Genomic DNA, 7,450 nt, shown 5'->3' with positions numbered 1-7,450 from the left:
GGAAGAGACGTGCAGGTTGCAGTAGCTTAACAAGAGGGTTTAAATGCCCCTTGGAATAGTCTTGCAGGTCGCAGTAGCTTACCAAGACGGTTTAAATGCCCCTTGGAAGAAACGTGCAGGTCGCAGTAGCTTAACAAGACAGTTTAAGTCCCCCTTGGAAGAGACGTGCAGGTTGCAGTAGCTTAAAAAGAGGGTTTAAATGCCCCTTGCAATAGTCTTGCAGGTCGCAGTAGTTTACCAAGATGGTTTAAATGCCCCTTGGAAGAGCGGTGGAGGTCGTAGTAGCTTAAGAAGACGGTTTAAAGCCCATTGGAAGAGACATGCAGGTCGCAGTGGCTTAACAAGACGGTTTAAATGCACCTTGGAAGAGATATGCAGGTCGCAGTAGCTTAACAAGATGGTTTAAATGCCCCTTGGAAAAGTGGTGGAGGTTACAGTAGCTTAATAAGACGGTTAAAATGCCCCTTGGAAGAGACGTGCAAGTCGCAGTAGCTTAAAAAGACGGTTTAAATGCCCCTTGGAAGAGACGTGCAGGTCGCAGTAGCTTAACAAGACGGTTTAAATGCCCCTTGGAAGAGACGAGCAGGTTGCAGTAGCTTAACAAGACGGTTTAAATGCCCCTTGGAAGTGCGGTGGAGGTCGCAGAAGCTTAACAAGACAGTTTAAATACCCCTTGGAAGAGACGTGCAGGTCGCAGTAGCTTAATAAGACGATTAAAATGCCTCTTGGAAGAGACGAGCATGTCGCAGTTGCTTAACAAGACGGTTTAAATGCCCCTTGGAAAAGTGGTGTAGGTTACAATAGCTTAACAAGACGGTTTAAATGCCCCTTGGAAGAGACGTGCAGGTCGCAGTAGCTTAAAAAGACGGTATAAATGCTCCTTGGAAGAGACGTGCAGGTCGCAGTAGCTTAAAAAGACAGTTTAAATGCCCCTTGGTAGAGACATGCAGGTAGCAGTAGCTTAACAAGACGGTTAAAATGCCTCTTGGAAGAGACGTGCATGTCGCAGTAGCTTAACAAGACGGTTTAAATGCCCCTTGGAAGAGCGGTGGAGGTCGCAGTAGCTTAACAAGACAGTTTAAATGCCCCTTGGAAGAGAAGTTCAGGTAGCAGTAGCTTAACAAGAAGGTTTAAATGCCCCTTGAAAGAGCGGTGGAGGTCGCAGTTGCTTAACAAGACAGTTTAAATGCCCCTTGGAAGAGAAGTGCATGTCGCAGTAGCTTAACAAGACGGTTTAAATGCCCCTTGGAAGAGACGTGCAGGTCGCAGTAGCTTAACAACACGGTTTAAATGTCCCTTGTAAGAGAGGTGGAGGTCACAGTAGCTTAACAATATAGTTTAAATACCCCTTGGAAGAGACGTGCAGGTCGCAGTAGCTTAACAAGACGGTTTAAATGCCCCTTGGAAGAGCGGTGGAGGTCGCAGTAGCTTAACAAGACAGTTTAAATGCCCCTTGGAAGAGAAGTGCAGGTAGCAGTAGCTTAACAAGAAGGTTTAAATGCCCCTTGAAAGAGGGGTGGAGGTCGCAGTTGCTTAACAAGACTGTTTAAATGCCCCTTGGAAAAGTGGTGGAGGTTACAGTAGCTTAACAAGATGGTTTAAATGCCCTTTGGAAGAGACGTGCATGTCACAGTAGCTTAATAAGACAGTTTAAATCCGCCTTGGAAGAGACGTTCAGGTCGCAGTAGCTTAACATGACAGTTTAAATGCCCCTTGGAAAAGACGTGCAGGTCGCAGTAGCTTAACAAGACGGTTTAAATGCCCCTTGGAAGAGACGTGCAGGTCGCAGTAGCTTAACAAGACGGTTTAAATGTCCCTTGGAAGAGAGGTGGAGGTCGCAGTAGCTTAACAATATAGTTTAAATACCGCTTGGAAGAGACGTGCAGGTCGCAGTAGCTTAATAAGACGATAACAATGCCCCTTGGAAGAGACGAGCATGTCGCAGTAGCTTAACAAGACGGTTTAAATGCCCCTTGGAAAAGTGGTGGAGGTTACAATAGCTTAACAAGACGGTTTAAATGCCCATTGGAAGAGACGTGCAGGTCGCAGTAGCTTAAAAAGTCGGTTTAAATGCTCCTTGGAAGAGATGTGCAGGTCGCAGTAGATTAAAAAGACGGTTTAAATGCCCCTTGGCAGAGACATGCAGGTAGCAGGAGCTTAACAAGACGGTTGAAATCCCCCTTGGAAGAGACGTGCATGTCGCAGTAGCTTAACAAGACGGTTTAAATGCCCCTTGGAAGAGACGTGCCGGCCGCAGTAGCTTAACAAGACGGTTTAAATGCCCCTTGAAAGAGACGTTCAGGTCGCAGTAGCTTAACAATATGGTTTAAATGCCCCTTGGAAGAGCGGTGGAGGTCGCAGTAGCTTAACAAGACAGTTTAAATACCTCTTGGAAGAGACGTGCAGGTCGCAGTAGCTTAATAAGAAGGTTTAAATGCCCCTTGGAAGAGTCGTGCAGGTCGCAGTAGCTTAACAAGACGGTTTAAATGCCCCTTGGAAAAGTGGTGGAGGTTACAATAGCTTAACAAGACGGTTTAAATGCCCCTTGGTAGAGACGTGCAGGTCGCAGTAGCTTAAAAAGACGGTTTAAATGCTCCTTGGATGAGATGTGCAGGTCGCAGTAGCTTAAAAAGACGGTTTAAATGCCCCTTGGTAGATACATGCAGGTAGCAGTAGCTTAACAGGACGGTTTAAATGCCCCTTGGAAGAGACGTGCATGTCGCAGTAGCTTAACAAGACGGTTTAAATGCCCCTTGGAAGAGATATGCAGGTCGCAGTAGCTTAACAAGATGGTTTAAATGCCCCTTGGAAAAGTAGTGGAGGTTACAGTAGCTTAATAAGACGGTTAAAATGCCCCTTGGAAGAGACGTGCAAGTCGCAGTAGCTTAAAAAGACGGTTTAAATGCCCCTTGGAAGAGACGTGCAGGTTGCAGTAGCTTAACAAGACGGTTTAAATGCCCCTTGGAAGTGCGGTGGAGGTCGCAGTAGCTTAACAAGACAGTTTAAATGCCGCTTGGAAGAGACGTGCAGGTCGCAGTAGCTTAACAAGACAGTTTAAATGCCCCTTGGAAGAGAAGTGCAGGTCGCAGTAGCTTAATAAGACGGTTTAAGTGCACCTAGGAAGAGAAGTGCAGGTCGCAGTAGCTTAACAAGACGGTTTAAATGCCCCTTGGAAAAGTGGTGGAGGTTACAGTAGCTTAACAAGATGGTTTAAATGCCCCTTGGAAGAGACGTGCAAGTCACAGTAGCTTTAAAAGAAGGTTTAAATGCCCCTTGGAAGAGACGTGCATGTCGCAGTAGCTTAACAAGACGGTTTAAATGCCCCTTGGAAGAGACGTGCAGGTCGCAGTAGCTTAAAAAGACGGTTTAAATGCCCCTTGGAAGAGACGTGCAGGTCGCAGTAGCTTAACAAGACGGTTTAAATGCCCCTTGTAAGAGACGTGCAGATAGCAGCAGCTTAACAAGATGGTTTAAATGCCCCTTGGAAGAGACGTGCAGGTCGCAGTAGCTTAACAAGACAGTTTAAATCCCCCTTGGAAGAGACGTGCAGGTTGCAGTAGCTTAACATGAGGGTTTAAATGCCCCTTGGAATAGGCTTGCAGGTTGCAGTAGCTTACCAAGACGGTTTAAATGCCGCTTGGAAGAGACGTGCAGGACGCAGTAGCTTAACAAGGTGGTTTAAATGCCACTTGGAAGAGTGGTGGAGGTCGCAGTAGCTTAACAAGACGGTTTAAATGCCCATTGGAAGAGGCATACAGGTCGCAGCCGCTTAAACAGACGGTTTAAATGCCCCTTGGAAGAGACGTGCAGGTCGCAGTGGCTTAACAAGACAGTTTAAATGCCCCTTGGAAGAGACATGCAGGTCGCAGTAGCTTAAGACGACGGTTTAAATGCCCCTTGGAAGAGACGTGCAGGTCGCAGTAGCTTAACAAGACGGTTTAAATGCTCCTTGGAAAAGTGGTGGAGGTTACAGTAGCTTAACAAGATGGTTTAAATGCCCCTTGAAAGAGACGTGCAAGTCGCAGTTGCTTAAAAAGACGGTTTAAATGCCCCTTGGAAGAGACGAGCAGGTCGCAGTAGCTTAACAAGACGGTTTAAATGCCCCTTGGAAGAGACGAGCAGGTCGCAGTAGCTTAACAAGACGGTTTAAATGCCCCTTTGAAGAGACATGCAGGTCGCAGTAGCTTAACAAGATGGTTTAAATGCCCCTTGGAAGAGACGAGCAGGTCGCAGCAGCTTAACAAGACAGTTTAAATGCCCCTTGGAAGAGACGTGCAGGTAGCAGTAGCTTAACAAGACGGTTTAAATGCCCCTTGAAAGAGCGGTGGAGGTCGCAGTAGCTTAACAAGACAGTTTAAATGCCCCTTGGAAGAGAATTTCAGGTCGCAGTAGCTTAATTAAACGGTTTAAATGCCCCTTGGAAGAGACGTGCAGGTCGCAGTAACTTAACAAGACGGTTTAAAGCCCGTGGAAAAAAAGTGCAGGTCGCAGTAGCTTAACAAGATGGTTTAAATGCCTCTTGGAAAAGACGTGCAGGTCGCAGTAGCTTAATAAGACGGGTTAAATGCCCCTTGGAAGAGGCTTGCAGGTCGCAGTAGCTTACCAAGACGGTTTAAATGGCCCTTGGAAGAGACGTGCAGGTCGCAGTAGCTTAACAAGACAGTTAAATGCCCCTTGGAAGAGCGGTGGAGTTCGCAGTATCTTAACAAGATGGTTTAAATGCCCCTTGGAAGAGACATGCAGGTCGCAGAAGCTTAACAAGATGGCTTAAATGCCCCTTGGAAGAGACATGCAGGTCGCAGTAGATTAACAATACTGTTTAAATGCCCCTTGGAAAAGTGGTGGCGGTTACAATAGCTTAAAATGACGGTTTAAATGCCCCTTGGAAGAGAGGTGCAAGTTGCAGTAGCTTAACAAGACGGTTTAAATGCCCCTTGGAAGAGACGTGCAGGTCGCAGTAGCTTAACAAGACAGTTTAAATGCCCCTTGGAAGAGACGTGCAGGTCGCAGTAGCTTAATAAGACAGTTTAAATGCCCCTTGGAAGAGACGTGCAGGTAGCAGTAGCTTAACAAGATGGTTTAAATGCCCCTTGGTAGAGACATGCAGGTCGCAGTAGCTTAACAAGATGGTTTAAATGCCCCTTGGAAGAGAGGTGGAGGTTGCAGTAGCTTAACAAGACAGTTTAAATACCCCTTGGAAGAGACGTGCAGGTCGCAGTAGCTTAATAAGACGGTTTCAATGCCCCTTGGAAGAGACGTGCAGGTCGCAGTAGCTTAACAAGACGGTTTAAATGCCGCTTGGAAAAGTGGTGGAGGTTACAGTAGCTTAAAAAGACAGTTTAAATGCCCCTTGTAAGAGACGTGCAAGTCGCAGTAGCTTAAAAAGATGGTTTAAATGCGCCTTGGAAGAGACGTGCAAATCGCGGTAGCTTAACAAGACGGTTTAAATGCCCCTTGGAAGAGACGAGCAGGTCGTAGTAGCTTAAAAAGAAGGTTTAAATGCCCCTTGGAAGAGACATTCAGGTCGCAGTAGCTTAACAAGACGGTTTAAATGCCCCTTGGAAAAGTGGTGGAGGTTACAGTAGCTTAACAAGACGGTTGAAATGCCCCTTGGAAGAGACGTGCATGTCGCAGTAGCTTAACAAGACGGTTTAAATGCCCCTTGAAAGAGACGTGCAGGTCGCAGTAGCTTAACAAGATGGTTTAAATGCCCCTTGGAAGAGCGGTGGAGGTCACAGTAGCTTAACAAGACAGTTTAAATACCCCTTGGAAGAGAAGTGCAGGTCGCAGTAGCTTAATAAGACGGTTTAAATGTCCCTTGGAAGAGACGTGCAGGTCGCAGTAGCTTAACAACACGGTTTAAATGCCACTTGGAAGGGAAGTGCAGGTCGCAGTAGCTTAACAAGACGGTTTAAATACCTTTTGCAAGAGACGTGCAGGTCGCAGTAACTTAATAAGAAGGTTTAAATGCCCCTTGGAAGAGACGTGCAGGTCGCAGTAGCTTAACAAGACGGTTTAAATGCCCCTTGGAAGAGACGTGCAGGTCGCAGTAGCTTAACAAGACAGTTTAAATACCTCTTTGAAGAGGCGTGCAGGTCGCAGTAGCTTAATAAGAAGTTTTAAATGCCCCTTGGAAGAGACGTGCAGGTCGCAGTAGCTTAACAAGACGGTTTAAATGCCCCTTGGAAGAGACGTGCAGGTCGCAGTAGCTTAACAAGACAGTGTAAATCACCCTTGGAAGAGACGTGCAGGTTGCAGTAGCTTAACAAGAGGGTTTAAATGCCCCTTGGAATAGTCTTGCAGGTCGCAGTAGCTTACCAAGACGGTTTAAATGCCCCTTGGAAGAAATGTGCGGGTCGCAGTAGCTTAACAAGTCAGTTTAAGTCCCTCTTGGAAGAGACGTGCAGGTTGCAGTAGCTTAACAAGAGGGTTTAAATGCCCCTTGGAATAGTCTTGCAGGTCGCAGTAGTTTACCAAGATGGTTTAAATGCCCCTTGGAAGAGCGGTGGAGGTCGTAGTAGCTTAAGAAGTCGGTTTAAATGCCATTGGAAGAGACATGCAGGTCGCAGCAGCTTAAAAAGACGGTTTAAATGCCCCTTGGAAGAGACGTGCATGTCGCAGTGGCTTAACAAGACGGTTTAAATTCACCTTGGAAGAGATATGCAGGTCGCAGTACCTACAAGATGGTTTAAATGCCCCTTGGAAGAGACGTGCAGGTCGCAGTGGCTTAACAAGACGGTTTAAATGCACCTTGGAAGAGATATGCAGGTCGCAGTAGCTTAACAAGATGGTTTAAATGCCCCTTGGAAAAGTGGTGGAGGTTACAGTAGCTTAATAAGACGGTTAAAATGCCCCTTGGAAGAGACGTGCAAGTCGCAGTAGCTTAAAAAGACGGTTTAAATGCCCCTTGGAAGAGACGAGCAGGTTGCAGTAGCTTAACAAGACGGTTTAAATGCCCCTTGGAAGTGCGGTGGAGGTCGCAGTAGCTTAACAAGACAGTTTAAATGCCCCTTGGAAGAGACGTGCAGGTCGCAGTAGCTTAACAAGACAGTTTAAATGCCCCTTGGAAGAGAAGTGCAGGTCGCAGTAGCTTAAAAAGACGGTTTAAGTGCACCTAGGAAGAGAAGTGCAGGTCGCAGTAGCTTAACAAGACGGTTTAAATGCCCCTTGGAAAAGTGGTGGAGGTTACAGTAGCTTAACAAGATGGTTTAAATGCCCCTTGGAAGAGACGTGCAAGTCACAGTAGCTTTAAAAGAAGGTTTAAATACCCCTTGGAAGAGACGTGCAGTTCGCATTAGCTTAACAAGACGGTTTAAATGCCCCTTGGAAGAGACGTGCAGGTCGCAGTAGCTTAAAAAGACGGTTTAAATGCCCCTTGGAAGAGACGTGCAGGTCGCAGTAGCTTAACAAGACAGTTTAAATCCCCCTTGGAAGAGACCTGCAGGTTGCA

This window comes from Phyllobates terribilis, unplaced genomic scaffold, assembly GCF_046119375.1.
Source record: "Phyllobates terribilis strain yellow unplaced genomic scaffold, ASM4611937v1 Scaffold_15__1_contigs__length_34870131, whole genome shotgun sequence".
Taxonomy (NCBI): Eukaryota; Metazoa; Chordata; class Amphibia; order Anura; family Dendrobatidae; genus Phyllobates; species Phyllobates terribilis.
Note: the sequence above shows the minus strand (reverse complement) of the source record.